General features: G+C 46.3%; 1 protein-coding gene across 2 annotated transcripts in view; it reads left to right on the top strand.

Moving 5' to 3' along the window:
- Nucleotides 1-19,291, top strand: part of LOC126165243 (protein-tyrosine sulfotransferase-like) — a 1,037,382-nt gene that overhangs the window by 788,209 nt on the left and 229,882 nt on the right. The window lies entirely within an intron of this gene.

Genomic DNA, 19,291 nt, shown 5'->3' with positions numbered 1-19,291 from the left:
TACCCATCTTAATGCCGAGAAGACGAGAAACATTATGTTCACGAGCCGACGCCCGGGTCGACCGACTTGCTCGTACTGCACAACACAGAACTCGACAGTGCGAATCAAGTCAAATACTTGGGAGTATGGACAAAAAGCTTCTCTTCAAGCTTCGTGTTCAGTCGCAGTGCCTGAAACTACTACACCTGCTTCGTCAACTTTATCCAATATTTGGAAGCACCGCCCCACATGCAAGGACATAATTACAAGGCGATAATCCTTCCAGCACTGCTGTATGTCTGGACCATCTGGGACACGATTTGCGACTCCAACTTTATTGCAGGTGATCCAAAACAGGTGCCTATGGCTCAGCCAGGGTGCATGTGACACCTGTTCTTCATCAAGAACTGAACGTGGCCACGGTCAGAAATCTCTTTATCGCCTCCCCTCACAAAATTCTTGATAAAATAGTTGCACTTCGACGTACAGTACACCAGCTGGACTACACAGGCTCCCTCGTCACCAAAGATAACACAGAGCTTAAGGTTCCTCATGCAATTATTGAGGCCCCTCAGTAACTACCCAACTTAAGCAACCTCATCTCAACAGAGCCAACGCACCAAGAACCCATGTCCCTGTTTAAGCGAATGTAAAGGTAAATGGAAATGCCGTGTGGCTAGGGCCTCCCGTCGGGTAGACCGTTCACCTGATGCAAGACTTCCGAGTTGACACCACTTCGGCGACTTGCGTGTCGATGGGGATCAAATGATGATAAGGACAACACAACACCCAGTCCCTGAGCGGAGAAAATCTCCGACCCAGTCGGGAATCGAACCAGGTCCGTTAGGTATGACATTCCGTCGCGTTAATCACTCCGCTACCAGGGGCGGACAATGTAAAGGTTGAGTTCCCTCTTCACCACTTCCACTGAAATCCAGCCAATACACTTGGTAGCACTTCGACGACACCCAAAACCAAGAGGGGCTGGGCGGGGGGGCTATTTCCTCCTTCTGACTGCCGGCCTGCGATGCTTCGTGGACATGCAGCATCTTTGCGGTGCTCGAAGGCGGAGCGATGTTATCGATCGTCGATGACGCCGCAACCATAGAGAAGTAGTGAATACAAAACAAAACTCTGCATTTGACATCAAGTAAACGCTGGGGCACTGCTAACTCTCACTATTCTTCGCATTCTGTCACTGTACAATATTTATTCACATTGTACTGTGTCTGAACCTGCAGGTCGTATAATTAAACTACTAATGCTTCATTTGTTGTAAAAATTCTTATTTTAACACGTGTGTTCTTTCATATGCACATAATGACTCGTTCATTCTATCACCTTTTAAAATCCAACCCATAGATGGAACAGTTTTTTCTCCAATTCTGTGCAACAAAAGCTGTGATGTTTTTGCAAATAAGGTATTTCCTTGTCTTGTTCATAATACAGAAATTGCTGTCTAATAACATACAAGCTTATCGACATCACCAATGAAATGTTTATTGTGCGCATTTCACTTATTTTGCTGTCGGACACATTTTTCAATCCTGCTGCACTCGGCATCGTGTCCCTCCCGTCATTTGCATGTCATGGACTGACTGACATTTGCTTGTTAGCACCTGCTTGCAGTTACGTTGCCTTCTCTGTCGGCAGTCACACACCATTCTCGTTCTCATTGACAGTAAAATTAATGACATTAACACCAAGTTGGTGCAGCTTCCCGTGGAGGTATTTTCCATGATCACTTTACACATACGCACTGCAAAGTAACAACGCGCCCTACTTCGAATTGCAACGTCGTTGCACTTCATCACGTGGCTAATTTATTTGGTACAGCAGCCGGGTAACTACTTCGCTTCGCTGATAAGGAAGTAGTTTATTTTGTTGTTTCTGGGTACATATCCGCAGTAAAAAAAAAAGGAAAATAAAACACAGCCATTGACAATGTTGGCTATCGCGCGGTAATTCTTTCACTGCATTTCAAGTCGAATAACACATACGGTAAAGAAGAGAAATGAGCTCCTTATACTAGTTTTAAATTCGCCATCAATTCCTGTGACGTCATTTCCGAACTCGCCGTCTCAGTGTGGCCGTAGAGTCGAGTCGTGAGTCTCCGCCACAGCGCACTCGTCACCAGTCTCTTGTCGGCTACAAATGGACTCGACTCGCTCAGAAATGAGAGCGACTACACGAGTTCGCAAGTATAACCGCTACATACGCAACCGTTTTGAAAGAAATTTCCGCCCTGGAACTGTAATTTACTACTCACTTAATTCGCATTATAATGATTTCGAGTTAAAGTGCAAATTGAAACGTTACCAAATGTCCATCCTACATAAATGACAGATGACAGACGTAGTATAACGGAGGAGGAGGAGGAGATTAGTGTTTAACGTCCCGTCGACAACGAGGTCATTAGAGACGGAGCGCAAGCTCGGGTGAGGAAAGGATGGGGAAGGAAATCGGCCGTGCCCTTTCAAAGGAACCATCCCGGCATTTGCCTGAAGCGATTTTAGGGAAATCACGGAAAACCTAAATCAGGATGGCCGGAGAGTAGTATGACGACTGATAGGTTAGCAGTGAATATTGTTCTGTTTATACATACAGTTACGTAGATAAAACTTTTTCGAAGACTGCTGTAAATTTATTCTAATATTTAATATCTATTCAGAGGATGTTAAACAATTATGTTGATACATAAAACGAGGCGTCACCGAGTCTGTAACGACAGTACCAGAAAGCATAAGAGGAGAATGAAATGCAGTTTCTAAATGGTGAATAATTATTAAAGTAAATTACAGAAATGAGTGAATTTTTAGACAACTCGCTGTTAGCCCACAAACGCAAGTTGCCGCGACCGAATGAATACAGGAACAGCGCGCTTTTTTGTCGCTGGGATATACACTATGTGATCAAAAGTATGCGGACACCCCCAAAAACATACGTTTTTCATATTAGGTGCATTGTGCTGCCACCTACTGCCAGGTACTCCATATCATCGATCTCAGTAGTCTGCTCCACTGCAAGTACTATGACAGGCGGGAAGTGAGAAAACTTGGATTTCGTGGTCGGGCGGCTGCTCATAAGCCACACATCACGCCGGTAAATGCCAAACGAGGCCTCGCGTGCTGTAAGGTGAGTAAACATAGGACGATTGAACAGTGGAAAAACGTTGTGTGGAGTGACGAATCACGGTACACAATGTGGCGATCCGATGGCAGGGTGTGGTTATGGCGAATGCCGGGTGAGCGTCATCTGCCTGCGTGTGTAGTGCCAACAGTAAAATTCGGAGGCGGTGGTGTTATGGTGTGGTCGTGATTTTCATGGCGGGTGCTTGCACCCCTTGTTGTTTTGCGTGGCACTATCACAGCACATGCCTACATTGATGTTTTAAGCACCTTCTTGCTTCCCACTGTTCAAGACCAATTCGGGGATGGCGATTGCATCTTTCAACACGATTGATCACCTGTTCATAATGCACGGCCTGTGGCGAAGTGGTTACCCGATAATAACATCCCTGTAATTGGACTGCCCTGCACAGAGTCCTGACCTCAATCCTATAGAATAACTTTGGGGTGTTTTGGAACGCCGACTTCGTGCCAGGCCTCACCGACCGACATCGATACCTCTCCTCAGTGCAGCACTCCGTGAAGAATGGGCTGCTGTTCCCCAAGAAACCTTCCAGCACCTGATTGAACGTATGCCTGCGAGAGTGGGAGCTGTCATCAATGATAAGGTTGGGCCAACACCATATTGAATTCCAGCATTACCGATGGAGGGCGGCACGAACATGTAAGTCATTTTCAGCGAGGTGTCCGGATACTTTTGATCACATAGTGTAACTGTGACGTTGCTCTGTGCGCAGTTTTCCTTTGATGCAGTACATATAATTTCTTATAGTAGGGGTGAAATAAACAAGAATACAAAAGTTTCGTTTGCATTGGACGAAATTTGTACCTGAAATGTGAACTCTAGCGTGATTCCAAATATTGCTTCACCTGTAATGGTACATATTTGAACTGTGTACTTTACATCAATTTGCATCTTACACCACGAAAGCACAGCTGCAGTAAAGTCCATCTGATTCCGAGAGTCGGTCATTTTTCTCTGTCAGTGCTACTATACAGCAGCAAGATCGTGTACTCATCTTTCGTGCTACCAAGTCACGCCTAGCCTTACACTCCTGCATACTTGAGTAAGAGAGAACGAGTCGACGATATGAAGGTACCGCAGCGCCGCAGTTCTCACACCCAGACCTCCGCTTTTGAGGCACTCGGATCGGTACTAAACGTACACTCCTGGAAATGGAAAAAAGAACACATTGACACCGGTGTGTCAGACCCACCATACTTGCTCCGGACACTGCGAGAGGGCTGTACAAGCAATGATCACACGCACGGCACAGCGGACACACCAGGAACCGCGGTGTTGGCCGTCGAATGGCGCTAGCTGCGCAGCATTTGTGCACCGCCGCCGTCAGTGTCAGCCAGTTTGCCGTGGCATACGGAGCTCCATCGCAGTCTTTAACACTGGTAGCATGCCGCGACAGCGCGGACGTGAACCGTATGTGCAGTTGACGGACTTTGAGCGAGGGCGTATAGTGGGCATGCGGGAGGCCGGGTGGACGTACCGCCGAATTGCTCAACACGTGGGGCGTGAGGTCTCCACAGTACATCGATGTTGTCGCCAGTGGTCGGCGGAAGGTGCACGTGCCCGTCGACCTGGGACCGGACCGCAGCGACGCACGGATGCACGCCAAGACCGTAGGATCCTACGCAGTGCCGTAGGGGACCGCACCGCCACTTCCCAGCAAATTAGGGACACTGTTGCTCCTGGGGTATCGGCGAGGACCATTCGCAACCGTCTCCATGAAGCTGGGCTACGGTCCCGCACACCGTTAGGCCGTCTTCCGCTCACGCCCCAACATCGTGCAGCCCGCCTCCAGTGGTGTCGCGACAGGCGTGAATGGAGGGGCGAATGGAGACGTGTCGTCTTCAGCGATGAGAGTCGCTTCTGCCTTGGTGCCAATGATGGTCGTATGCGTGTTTGGCGCCGTGCAGGTGAGCGCCACAATCAAGACTGCATACGACCGAGGCACACAGGGCCAACACCCGGCATCATGGTGTGGGGAGCGATCTCCTACACTGGCCGTACACCACTGGTGATCGTCGAGGGGACACTGAATAGTGCACGGTACATCCAAACCGTCATCGAACCCATCGTTCTACCATTCCTAGACCGGCAAGGGAACTTGCTGTTCCAACAGGACAATGCACGTCCGCATGTATCCCGTGCCACCCAACGTGCTCTAGAAGGTGTAAGTCAACTACCCTGGCCAGCAAGATCTGCGGATCTGTCCCCCATTGAGCATGTTTGGGACTGGATGAAGCGTCGTCTCACGCGGTCTGCACGTCCAGCACGAACGCTGGTCCAACTGAGGCGCCAGGTGGAAATGGCATGGCAAGCCGTTCCACAGGACTACATCCAGCATCTCTACGATCGTCTCCATGGGAGAATAGCAGCCTGCATTGCTGCGAAAGGTGGATATACACTGTACTAGTGCCGACATTGTGCATGATCTGTTGCCTGTGTCTATGTGCCTGTGGTTCTGTCAGTGTGATCATGTGATGTATCTGACCCCAGGAATGTGTCAATAAAGTTTCCCCTTCCTGGGACAATGAATTCACGGTGTTCTTATTTCAGTTTCCAGGAGTGCAGTATGTCGATAGAGTATCAACCATAACTCAAATTCTGGAGCTACTTTTAATTAAAGTTTACGCCCTTTGTGTTGGACGACAGTACACAGAACTCAAATTTAGTTCGTTCTGTGTGCTGTCGTCGAACACAAAGGGCGTAAACAATTAAAGTAGCTCCAGAACTATGGAGCACAACAAAAGCATAACTGTGAGTAGCTAATCCGTGGGTAAGTGCGTAGAGCGTTAGATCGTTAACTTCGTTAGCTTCAAAGCCAACGATGACAATTGTTTTTACTGTATTATTTGTGAACGCATTATATGGGAATAATACTGCTTCCACACATGTGGTGCAATTGTTTCCTTAGCCCTCTGTTCCGGTTTTTTTATCTTTATTCTGTGAAACTACAAATGAACTAGCTGTTTCATCACTAGTGGTGTGTGTTTTGTCGACATATCTGACAGAACACCATACCTGTCTACACAAATGTACTCTATACGTTTGGTACTTTGAAATAACGAAGCGAAAGCAGACTGCCAAAGCAACGTTACTACAAACTCCAGAATGTTCTTTTACTGATCAGGAGAATGTTTTCCCATATAACAGTTACAGGTAAAATTGTGATCAGTGCGGTTTGAACACGTGACCTTTGGAACGGTGACCTCGCTCGAAGCACCTCACCCACGCGAGATCTACAAAGCAATCATTCACAGATATGCTTTTCCTGTCCTCAGCCATCCTGGTGTTACTTTTAATTAGCGTTTACGCATGTTCTGCAGGATGATAGCAGATAGCAGATAGCACAAACTAAATCGGTGTTTTGACTTGTGCTCGATCGACATACAACGTTTGGTACCGATCTGAATGTCAGACGCGTCATAATCGCGGATCTACAGTGGGAACCAAGGAAGCTCTTTAGCACTGATGTAACATTAGCGCCTTGACTTGTGAAGTGTACAACCCACAGCATTAGACTCGTACTCACTCGTCCGCAGTTCGTGGTCTCGCGGTCGCGTTCTCGCTTCCCGAGCACGGGATCAGGGATTTTCACCTGCCTCGAGATGACTGGGTGTTTGTGTTGTCCTCATCATTTGATCCTCATTCATGAAAGTGGCGAGATTGGAAGGTTGGGAATTTGTACGGGTGCTGATAACCGCGCAATTGAGCTCCCCACAAACCAATCATCATCATCATTGTACTCGCTCCGTTGCTGATCTCTACTGTCCACAGCATACGACACAGTGGTTTGGTTGCGCTGTGGTGTCAAACAAGTGTGCATGACGAAGGACGAAGTGCCAGAGTTTCGCTGCGTGAAGAACTGGGTATTTCGAAAGAAGTGGAGTGTCTGGTGCTTGAAGACCGGCGTATCACAGTCGAGGTGATAGTGAAAATGAACTATGAAACGGTTTTCCACACATTGCACAATATTCACAACAAAGGTCGCCGCCAGTGCTCTCACATATTCAAACGGGCAGAAGTGGAAGTGTTACAGCAGTGTCAGGCCAATCCAGATCACTTCTTTAACCACCTAGTCGCCATAGACGAGTTCTGTGTTCATCGCCATGACCCTGACATAGAAGAATAAGGCAAGCAGCTAATACTCTTGGTTATTAGTCCTTTTCTGTTGACGCGTCACCTCCCATTCACCCTGATACATATTATCTTCTCTTTCACTCCGGCTGTCTTGTCCTCCCTCACTACATTACTTGAGTAAAAAATGGTTCAAATGGCTCTGAGCACTATGGGACTCAACTGCTGTGGTCATAAGTCCCCTAGAACTTAGAACTACTTAATCCTAACTAACCTAAGGACATCACACAACACCCAGCCGTCACGAGGCAGAGAAAATCCCTGACCCCGCCGGGAATCGAACCCGGGAACCCGGGCGTGGGAAGCGAGAACGCTACCGCACGACCACGAGATGCGGGCTTACTTGAGTACTTGAATGAAACTTTCATAGAGATAATTTGGTGATCTCTTCTATTTTAGTCCTTTGTTTTACAGACTATTGTATATTGACTTCCTTCTACCTGTGTATTCTGAAAGATCACTGTAAGGTGCGTGGTTGAGAATACTTTCATTGAGCCACGTAATGCCCTCTAGGACAAAAAATGACACAGCCAGAAGGAATTATGCAAATTGGCCACAGATTGATATTCATACAGCTATCGACGGAAAAGGCGAAATTGTAAACTTTGGCAGCCGATGGATGAGTGTGTCACCCTGTAGCGCAGTTTCGCCACGTAGCTGGCAAAGATTGTAAACAGGAGACATGTCGATACCACGGCATAAAGTATTTGCAAGTTTCATTTCTTGTACTCGGTTGGACAGTAACTACGCTTCGTAGAGAGGCGCATCGAGGATATACGCAAAAGTCAACACTTGAGACAGGACGTGTGCGTGAGCTCAGAGAAGCTGGTTGAAGTAATCAGCGAATCGCTCAAAACTTCAGTAGAAGAAATGACACTATTCTAAGATTTGACAGGAACGGGTGAACCATGGTCGAACACAGCGTCGGGAAGAAAGCTGTCGACATAGGGAGCCGTCAGAACGTGATAACCGAGCAATCGTGAGAGATGCATTCCGGAAGGCGTTCGATACAGTTCCGCACTGTTGCCTGATAAAGAGGGTAGGAGCCTCCGGAGTATCAGACCAGCTGTGTGGCTGGATTGAGGAGTTTTTAGCGGACGGAGCACAGCATGTTGTTGCCAAGGGAGAGACGTCTGCGGACGTTGAAGTGGCCTCTGGCGTGCCGAAGGGGAGTGTTGTGGGACCGTTGCTTTTCACAATATATATAAATGACCTAGTAGATAGTGTCGGAAGTTCCATGCGGCTTTTCGCCGATGATGCTGTAGTATACAGAGAAGTTGCAGCATTAGAAAATTGTAGCGAAATGCAGGAAGATCTGCAGCGGATAGGCACTTGGTGCAGGGAGTGGCAACTGACCCTTAACATAGACAAATGTAATGTATTGCGAATACATAGAAAGAAGGATCCTTTATTGTATGATTATATGATAGCAGAACAAGCACTGGTGGCAGTTGCTTCTGTGAAATATCAGGGAGTGTGCGTGCGGGGCGGTTTGGAGTGGAATGATCATATGGAGTTGATTGTTGGTGAGGCGGGTACCAGGTTGAGATTCATTGGGAGAGTCCTTAGAAAATGTAGTCCATCAACAAAGGAGGTGGCTTGCAGAACGCTCGTTCGACCTGTACTTGAGTGTTGCTCATCAGTGTGGGATCCGTACCGGATCGGGTTGACGGGGGAGATGGAGAGGATCCAAAGGAGAGCGGCGCGTTTCGCCGCAGGGTTGTTTGGTAGCCGTGATGGCGTTACGGAGATGTTTAGCAATCTCAAGTGGCAGACTCTGCAAGAGAGGCGCTCTGCATCGCGGTGTAGCTTGCTCGCCAGGTTTCGGGAGGGTGCGTTTCTGAATGAGGTATCGAATATATTGCTTCCCCCTACTTATACCTCCCGAGGAGATCACGAATGTAAAATTAGAGAGATTAGAGCGTGCACGGACGCTTTCCGGCAGTCGTTCTTCCCGCCAACCATACGCGACGGGAACAGGAAAGGGAGGAAATGACAGTGGCACGTAAAGTGCCCTCCGCCACACCCCGTTGGGTGGCTTGCGGAGTATAAATGTAGATGTAGATGTAGATGTAGAACCCCGCATTCATCGTCATCGTCGATCCGACGTGCAACTGGTGCTTCGGTGACCACAAGGACCATTCGTAGGCGGCTCAGAGGAAGGGTGCGGAGCTCACGTTGGCCCGTGCGCACTGACAACTCGACGCAAACGCCGCTGCTCCCTGTCTTTAAGAGAAGGCCGTCGACCACTGTTTTCCGTGGTGAGAGGTAATGCCTGAAGTGTGGTATGTTCGACACAATCTTGATGCTGTCGAGCTCAGAATACTGAATTCCCTAACCATTTCCGAAATGGAGTGTCCATGCTGTAGCTGCAACTATGACTCCACGACCAAAGTCTGCGGAAACCTTTTCACGTGAATCAGCCGAGTACGAATGACAACTCTGCCAATGCTCTGATCTTTTACATCTTGTGTACGCATTACTACCGCCATCTGTTTATGTGCATATCGCAAACCCATGACTTGTATCAACTCCGTGTATACAGGGTGTTACAAAAAGGTACGGCCAAACTTTCAGGAAACATTCCTCACATACAAATAAAGAAAAGATGTTATGTGGACATGTGTCCGGAAACGCTTAATTTCCATGTTAGAGCTCATTTTAGTTTCTTTCACCTACGCTCAATGGAGCATGTTATCATGATTTCATACGGGATACTCTACCTGTGCTGCTAGGACATGTGCCTACAAGTAAGACACAACATGTGGTTCATGCACGATGGAGCTCCTGCACGTTTCAGTCGAAGTGTTCGTACGCTTCTCAACAACAGATTCGGCGACCGATGGATTGGTAGAGGCGGACCAATTCCATGGCCTCCACGCTCTCCTGACCTCAACCCTCTTGACTTTCATTTATGGGGGCATTTGAAAGCTCTTGTCTACGCAACTCGGGTACCAAATGTAGAGACTCTTCGTGCTCGTATTGTGGACGGCTGTGATACAATACGCCATTCTCCATGGGCTGCATCAGCGCATCAGGGATTCCATGCGACGGAGGGTGGATGCATGTGTCCTCGCTAACGGAGGTCATTTTGAACATTTCCTATAACAAAGTGTTTGAAGTCACGCTCGTACGTTCTGTTGCTGTGTGTTTCCATTCCATGATTAATGTGATTTGAAGATAAGTAATAAAATGAGCTCTAACATGGAAAGTAAGCGTTTCCGGACACGTGTCCACATAACATATTTTCTTTCTTTGTGTGTGAGGAATGTTTCCTGAAAGTTTGGGCGTACCTTTTTGTAACACCCTGTGTACCACTGTCAGAGGTAACAGAACGAGTTTTGATTGAAACTTACGACTCGGTTGTTTCCGGATGGTGGCACTGACCTATACATCTACCTTCAACACTGAAGAGCCAAACAAACTTGTACACCTACCAAACATCGTGAAGGGCCCGCGCGAGGACGCAGAAGTGCCGCAACATGACGTGGCATGGACTCGAATAATGTCTAAAATAGTGCTGGAGGGAACTGAAACGATGAATCCTGCAGGGCTGTCCATAAATCCATGAGTACCAGGGGGTGGAGATCTGTTCTGAACAACACGTTACGAGGCATCCCAGATTTGCTCAGTAATGTTCATGTCTGGGAAGCTTGGTGGCGAGCGAAAATGTTTAAACTCAGAAGAATGTTCCTGGAGCCACTCTGTAGCAATTCTGGATGGGTGAGGTGTCGCATTGTCCTGCTGGAATTGCCCAAGTCCGTCGGAATGCACAATGGACATGGATCGATGCAAACCGAGCGGGGTGGCGCAGTGGTTAGACACTGGACTCGCATTCGGGAGGACGACGGTTCAATCCCGCGTCCGGCCATCCTGATTTAGGTTTTCCGTGATTTCCCTAAATCACTCCAGGCAAATGCCGGGATGGTTCCTCTGAAAGGGCACGGCCGACTTCCTTCCCAATCCTTCCCTAATCCGATGAGACCGATGACCACGCTGTCTGGTCTCCTTCCTCAAACCAACCAACCAACCAATGGATCGATGCAGGTGACCAGTCAGGATGCTTACGTACGTGTCACCTGTCAGAGTCGTATCTAGACGAATAAGCGGTCCCATATCACTCCAACTACACACGCCACACACCATTACACAGCCTCAACCAGCTTGACATGCTGACATGCAGGGTCCATGGATTCGTGAGGTTGCTCCATACCCGTACACGTCCATCCGTTGTATACAACGTGAAACGAGACTCTTCCGGCCAGGCAACATGTTTCCAGTCATCAACAGTACAATGTCGGTGCTGACGGGCCCAGGCGAGGCGTAAAGCGTTTGTGTCGTGTAATCATCAATGGTACACGAGTGGGCCTTCGGCTCCGAAAGCCCGTATCGATGATGTGTCGTTGAATGGTTCGCACGCTGACACTTGGTGGTGGCCATTGAAATCTGTAGCAATTTGCAGAATGGCTGCACGTTACGTTGAACGATTCTCTTCAGTCGTCGTTGGCCTTGTTCTTGCAGGATCTTTTTGCCCGGGCAGCGATGTCGGAGATTCGATGTTTTACGGGATTCCTGATATTCACGGTTCACTCGTAAAATGGTCTTAGGAGAAAATCGCCACTTCATCACTACCGTGGAGATGCTGTGTCCCATCGCTCGTGCGCCGACTATAACAACTAGAGATGGGTCGAACTCGTTCATTCCCGTGAACTACTTCATTCATTTCACTCTTTGCCGTGAAGCGTTCAAATGAAGTAGTTCATTCACGAAGTACGGAAGCCTGGCGAAGTTGCCCAGTTCGCCGCTCAGCCGCGGCTACGCTCGCTTCGCCTCGCTCGTATAATAAAGCTTCGTAATACTTAATAATTTTACCAACAGATGGCCGAACTATGCAGTAATGTGCACCCAACGTTTTACGCTCTTACAACGTCTGAGCTAACTTAAATAGAGCATGGTAGAAGGGGACAAAGGAGAGATAAATAGAGAAGCTTGTCACTTATAAAGAAGGTATTAAATTTAATCTTGCTCGACATTTTCTCATGAAGCGCCCAAAAAAGTCTTTAACTGCCAAGTGAAACATTATTTGTTGTATTCATGGACTGAAAACTAGGACTACCAACGAAATACAGTCCAATTTATTGTTCCTTTTAAAATTTAATCCAAAATAGAATGTGTATGTTTACCACTGTCACAAAGTCTATATGTCCGCCGCTCGTGGTCTCGCGGTAGCGTTCTCGCTTCCCGAGCACGGGGTCCCGGGTTCGATTCCCGGCGGGGTCAGGGATTTTCACCTGCCTCGAGATGACTGGGTGTTTGTGTTGTCCTCATCATTTCATCATCATCCAGGAAAGTGGCAAAATTGGACTGAGCAAAAATTGGATAATTGTACGGGCGCTGATAACCACGCAGTTGAGCGCCCCACAAACCAAACATCATCATCATCATCATCACAAAGTCTATATATCTACGTTAAGTAATTATTCAGAAGTTTTCCTGTAGATTTTATTTTTGTTGAGAATAATAACCCTCCAGATTCAAAGCGTAAACTGTCACCAGTAGCCGGCCGCGGTGGTCTCGCGGTTAAGGCGCTCAGTCCGGAACCGCGCGACTGCTACGGTCGCAGGTTCGAATCCTGCCTCGGGCATGGATGTGTGTGATGTCCTTAGGTTAGTTAGGTTTAAGTAGTTCTAAGTTCTAGGGGACTGATGACCACAGATGTTAAGTACCATAGTGCTCGGAGCCATTTTTTTTTGTCACCTGTAGTCACTGGTACGATTTCAGGTAAAATCCCTCTTTCAGTGTTATTAACAAACCTTTTATTTTCATGTTGGCTGTTTGTGCTCACACAGCCAGCCTCTTCGTTTGTATCTGTAATATTCATTTGTCCGCAAGCGCTGTCAACGGTAGGCTACCGGTAGACGCGAAGTATAACTGAACTGCACAAATAGTCACGGATAATGATGTCAGCACTGCAGGAAGCAGCTGACGCTGCCTTCCCCTCGCCCCTCACCTCCATAACCCATCGCAAACCTATCGTTTCCCACAAACGCCGGAAGATTCGTCGACAGGCAGTAGAGGGGGAACTGAAGTGAAGGGAGAATGAGAGACGTAGCGCCCATGTAATGGGATGAGGGAGAGGGGAAGAGAGTGAGTGAACTAGAAAGAAGTGTAGTTCATTGAAATTGAGTGGTTAGTTCACCCTTCACTAGAGTGAAGCGTTCATTTGAACGACTCATTCACGAGCTCCGCATCACTAATAACAACACGCTTAAATATTGATAATCTGCCACTTTAGCAGCAGTAACCGATCTAACAACTGCGCCAGACACTCGTTGTCTTATATAGGCGATGCCGACCGCAGCGCCGTATTCTGCCTGTTTACATATCGCTGCATTTGAATACGCATGCCTACACCAGTTTCTCTGAGGCTTCAGTATACAGCGATCTTGAAAGTTTGTAACGTCATAATGAAATCACATATTGGTATGCATTAATACCCGCGTTGTAGTGGACCCTATTCCATACTGTAAAAACAACAGCAACGACCACAATATTCCTAGATTTCCAGAAGACTTTTGATACCGTTCCTCACAAGCGACTATTAACCAAATTGCGTGCATATGGAGTATCGTCTCAGTTGTGTGACTGTGTTCGTGGTTTCCTCCCAGAGCGGTCGCAGTTCGTAGTGATAGACGGTAAATCATCGAATAGAACAGAAGTGATATCTGGCATTCCGCAAGGTAGTGTCATAGGCCCTCTGCTGTTTCTGATTTACATAAATGATTTAGGTGATAATCTGAGCAGCCCCCCTTAGATCGATTGCTGATGTTGCTGTAATTTACTGTCTAGTAAAATCATCAGACGATCAATTCCAATTACAAAACGATCTACAGAGAATTTCAGTATGGTGCGAAAAGTGGCAATTCGCACTAAACAAAGGAAAGTGCGAGGTCATCCACATGGGTACTAAAAGAAATCCGATTAATTTATGGTATACGATAAATCGCACAAATCTAAGGGCTGTCAAATGGGACTAAATACCTAGGAATTAACGATTACGAGCAACTTAAATTGGAAAGACCACATAGATAATATTGTGGGGAAAGAGAAACAAAGACTACGCTTTGTTGGCAGAACACTTAGAAGATGCGACAAACCCACTAAAAAGACAGCCTACATTACACTTGTCCGTCCTCTGCTGGAATATTGCTGCGCCGTGTGGGATCCTTACCAGGTAGGATTGACAGAGGACATCGAAAAAGTGCGAAGAAGGGCAGCTCGTTTCGTGTTATCGCGCAATCGGGGTGAGAGTGTCACTGATATGATACGCGAGTCGGGGTGGCAGTCACTGAAACAAAGGCGGTTTTCTTTGCGGCGAGATCTATTTGCGAAATTTCAATCACCAACTTTCTCTTCCGAATGCGAAAATATTTTGTTGACGCCCACCTACGTAGGGAGAAATGATCATCATAATAAAATAAGAGAAATCAGAGCTCTAACTGAAAGATTTAGGTGTTCCTTTTTCCCACGCGCCATTCGAGAGTGGAATGGTAGAAAATAGTATGAAAATGATTCGATGAACCCTCTGCTAGGTACTTAAGTATGAATTGCAGAGTAACCATGTAGATGTAGACGACGTGAACAGTGAATGTGAACTTGTGGATAACGTTCGTTTACCTTCGAAGATTACTCATAACTAAGGAGGTGAAAAAAAAAAAGAAAAAAAAAACTTGGTGCCATAAATGCTGCGATCGCTTGTTAGGGGTAATACGCTAATGCTGTGTATACAAGGTACGTGTCCGTTTATTGAGTATTCTGAGTGAAATTCTGTGAATATTTCCCAATTTATAAACGTGACCCTGCAGTATTTGGGAGTCGCCTGCCCGGGAACCGTGCGCTCGCTCCTGCGCCTCCGCAGGCGCTCGGGCGCCCATCTCGGGCGGCTTTACAGTTACGCTGAGGCCCCGGGACCAAAGAGAACCGCGCCGCCGCTACCCAAGAAGAATGGTCGACCCCGGCGGCGCGCCGGACGCATCTCTCATTCGCAGAAGCGTTCTCACCTCGCGCCGCAGCCACTGCCGCGGATGGCAGCTTCCAGGAATCGCGCCCTCCCAGTACGGGAGGAACATCGCTGGGTTGCGCGGAATGGCTGTAGACAGACAGAGGCACTCTGTGTCCACAGTCGCATCTCGCCTGCGCGACGCTTCCACCGCCAGTCGCCAACTCCGGACATACCTACACCTGCTTGCCTTTCGATTGCCGTCTCAGATGTTTGTCTATACTGTTAGCAGATCTTCACTAAAAGGAAGTAAGGCTTTGAACTGATAAAGACAAATACGAGGGTTACTCCAAAAGAAATTATAACACTCCTGTCTACTACTGCTGTACCATAACCTTAAAGCTGGAAGTAGGTTATGTAATCAAACTATTTTATTAAAGCATTTATGGTACAACGCAACAGAGCCGTGTTACCCTCTGAGAGGAATTTTGCTAGGTTGACCGTGTTGTTCCTAACGGAGGTGGCTTATCGGAAATGAAAGTCAGAATTACGTAAATATTTGAATAGTAATAAACAAAATTTTGCCTAGCTATTCTGTTTATAGAATAAGGGAAACGGTCGCCAGCCTAATTAGGCAAGAGAAAGATTAACGTTCTCGTTTAAGAAAGTAGGTATAAGTAACTAAAACGTACAAACACAACCTAGACTTAGCCACACGCGAGTGCAATGAACTCTGACACACACATATGTTTTAAGATTGAAGCTAACAGTTAGAGCAGCACAAACTATTTGCAAAATTATAACATATACCGAAACACACTATTACTTTCAGGGCTTACACAAAGTGAATGGTCTTTATAACATTACTATTAATATGCACTTCTAATACACAAGAGAGACAAACATTTAGCAAACATGAGAATGTAACGTTTCACAACTGCAGCTTTCTCACTTTTACTACAGCGAAACACAATGTTGACAGAATTGCAAGAAACTGACTCACCTTTTAGAATTTACTACAGACAACAATGTGTTCATTTACTTTATAAGCCTCAGTCTTAAGAACTTTTAATTTTGAAGTTAGCAACAGCACTTTAATAAGCAGTTTTACTAGGAAAATTATTTCAGCAAGCATCATTGACTTTAACTCACTCTATTGCCACATTAACTTTAACTTTCTCTTTACTATGTTCAAGAGGCATTAATTAGCATAACATTGGTCATAAATGTTCTTTCAGTAGGGACACTCGGTAATCACTTTAGTTCAAACGGAGAGGAACCTGAGAGGTGTTATGATAAGGAAAAAAATCAAGGTAGGTACATAAATTCAGATATAAATTACCTTATATTTGAGCACACTAACACATCCATTAGGCTGATCCTTCACTGTACATCAATGTAGTATTCCGATACAATGATTGCGCAATGTGGTGGCAACTGCATGTTGGTAGGTGAAATTGCAGGTAGAATTGCTGGACTCTCTCATTTCTTGGTGGCGATGATAAATACAAATTCCAAAATAGTTCCAGCTATTTATCCATCCATCCGAGGCATTGGAAAGTAGCAGAAAAAGCCTCCCTCGGAACCAGCACAATATGCATCTTTTACATGGCAGTGCACAGTTTGGTAGCTCGTCTCCGACTCGTAGCTCGTCTCCGACTCGTAGCTCGTCTCCGAGTCGTAGCTTGTCTCCGACTCGTAGCTCGTCCCCGACTGACTATCAGTTCCACCTTCTCTACGTAGGCCAACCACAATTTGCGCGCGCTACACAGTTCCGTTCCCGAGGGGAACCACTACACCTTTTACATACAAACTAACTAAGAACCCTAAGTGAGGATCAGCAATTTACATAACAGCAACCAAATGCATTAAATAAAACAAAACATTTGCACATATTGACACTTCTACAAAAAAATTATTCACACAGAAATTATAATTATATATTGTAAGCTTTGTTCCCTCCAAATGGGACAAAGATTTTAAATTACAGATACACTACTTTGCATTGAATCAAATCACGACATCATAGGTTTGACAAAGAAAAGAGTATACAATTTTGCGTTATCTGTTCAATCAAACACATTTACAGAAGCTCAGTGACGTTAAATGAAACAAAATCAAAACAAATCAGTACAGCATTAGTGCTATGGTGTTACAAAATGCACACTATTTTTTTTAATCCATCCTTTATTCCACATGTTTGAAAGTTTTACAGTGCGTAGATACACTCTTTAGGAACAATATTACCATTTCTCCATATAATTTCCGTCCCTCTCAACTGCCTTACGCCATCTTGGAACCAGCGCCTGTGTACCCGCACGGTAAAATTATTGACCAACCTGTTGGAGCCACTGTTTGGCAGCGTGCACAAGGGAGTCATCGTCTTCAAACCTTGTTCCGCGAAGAGAGTCTTTCAGTTTCCCAAAGAGATGATAGTCACATGGAGCCAGGTCAGGACTGTAAGGTGGGTGTTTCAGTGTTGTCCATCCGAGTTTTGTGATCGCTTCCATTGTTTTTTCACTGACATGTGGTCATGCATTGTCGTGCAACAGCAAAACATCCTGCTTTTGCCGATGTGGTCGAACACGACTCAGTCGAGCTTTAAGTTTCTTCAGTGTCGTCACATATGCATCAGAATTTATGGTGGTTCCACTTGGCATCATGTCCACAAGCAAGAGGCCTTCGGAATCGAAAAACTTTTCCAGCTGAAGATGTGGTTTTGATTTTTTTTTTCTTGAGTGAATTTGCTTCGTCTCTGGTTTTAAATGATGGAGCCATTTTTCATCACCTGTCACAACCCTTCCAAGAAATTCATCTCCACCATTCTCGTACTGTTCCAAAAGTTCGCTGCATACCGTTTTTCATGTTTCTTTGTGAGCCACTGTCAACATCCTGGGAACCCACCTGGCACAAACCTTTTTCACGCCAACACTTTCATTATTCTGTAAACACTTCCTTCCCCTATCCCAACGTTGCGTGACAATTCGTTCACTGTGATGCGTCTGTTAGCAGTCAACAATTCGTTAAGTCTCTGCACATTGTCTGGAGTGTGTACAGTATGAGGCCTGCCGCTGCGAGGACAATATTCAATATTGACGTGCCCGCTTTCATCACGTAACCTGCTTGCCCACCAACCAACTGTACTGCGATCGACAGCAGCATCTCCATACACCTTTATCAACCACTTGTGGATGTTTCCCACTGTCTAGTTTTCACAGCATAGGAATTCTATGACAGCACGTTGCTTCTGACGAACGTCAAGTGTAGCAGCCATCTTGAAGACATGCTGTGACGGCGCTTCTCACGGGAACAGGTTGAACTAAGTTTGAAAAGAAGCGAGAGGGTGGTATGTACACACTGAAAAACTTTCACACATGCAGAATGAAAACTGTGTTTTTATAAAAAATAGTGTGCATTTCTTTTGGAGTGACCCTCGTAGCTCTTCATGCAAAATAGGTTTTGTTGGCAAGGTCCTCTAGATTGTTCTATTGCTTTAGGTACGACCAGCTATTCCTAACTCCAGTTCTGTAAAGAAACGAACAAATGGTTCAAATGCCTCTGAGCACTATGGGACTTAACTTCTGAGGTCATCAGTCCCCTAGAACTTAGAACTACTTAAACCTAACTAACCTAAGGACATCACACACATCCATGCCCGAGGCAGGATTCGAAACTGCGACCGTAGCGGTCTCGCGGTTCCAGACTGCAGCGCCTAGAACCGCACGGCCATTTCGGCCGGCAAGAAACGAACAGACCAGTATAAAACAACTACAGACGTCCCATTAGTTTACTATTAAATACACTCATCTCAGTGTTTATAGATCATAGCTCCTGAACTATGTATCGTACTGTTCCGGCGTAAAATTTAAGTGCCGGTACGACGGTCAGGAACGTTACAGCAGAGAGGGCTACGAGACGACGCCAGCCTACAGTACGCTGCCGACCCCTCTCTGCGACGACACCGAGACAGCAGCGGCCTCTAGCCGAAGAGAACATACAGGGTGTTTCAAAAATGACCGGTATATTTGA

This window comes from Schistocerca cancellata, chromosome 1 (genome assembly GCF_023864275.1).
Source record: "Schistocerca cancellata isolate TAMUIC-IGC-003103 chromosome 1, iqSchCanc2.1, whole genome shotgun sequence".
Classification (NCBI taxonomy): domain Eukaryota; kingdom Metazoa; phylum Arthropoda; class Insecta; order Orthoptera; family Acrididae; genus Schistocerca; species Schistocerca cancellata.
Note: the sequence above shows the minus strand (reverse complement) of the source record. Positions and strands in the feature narration are given on the sequence as shown.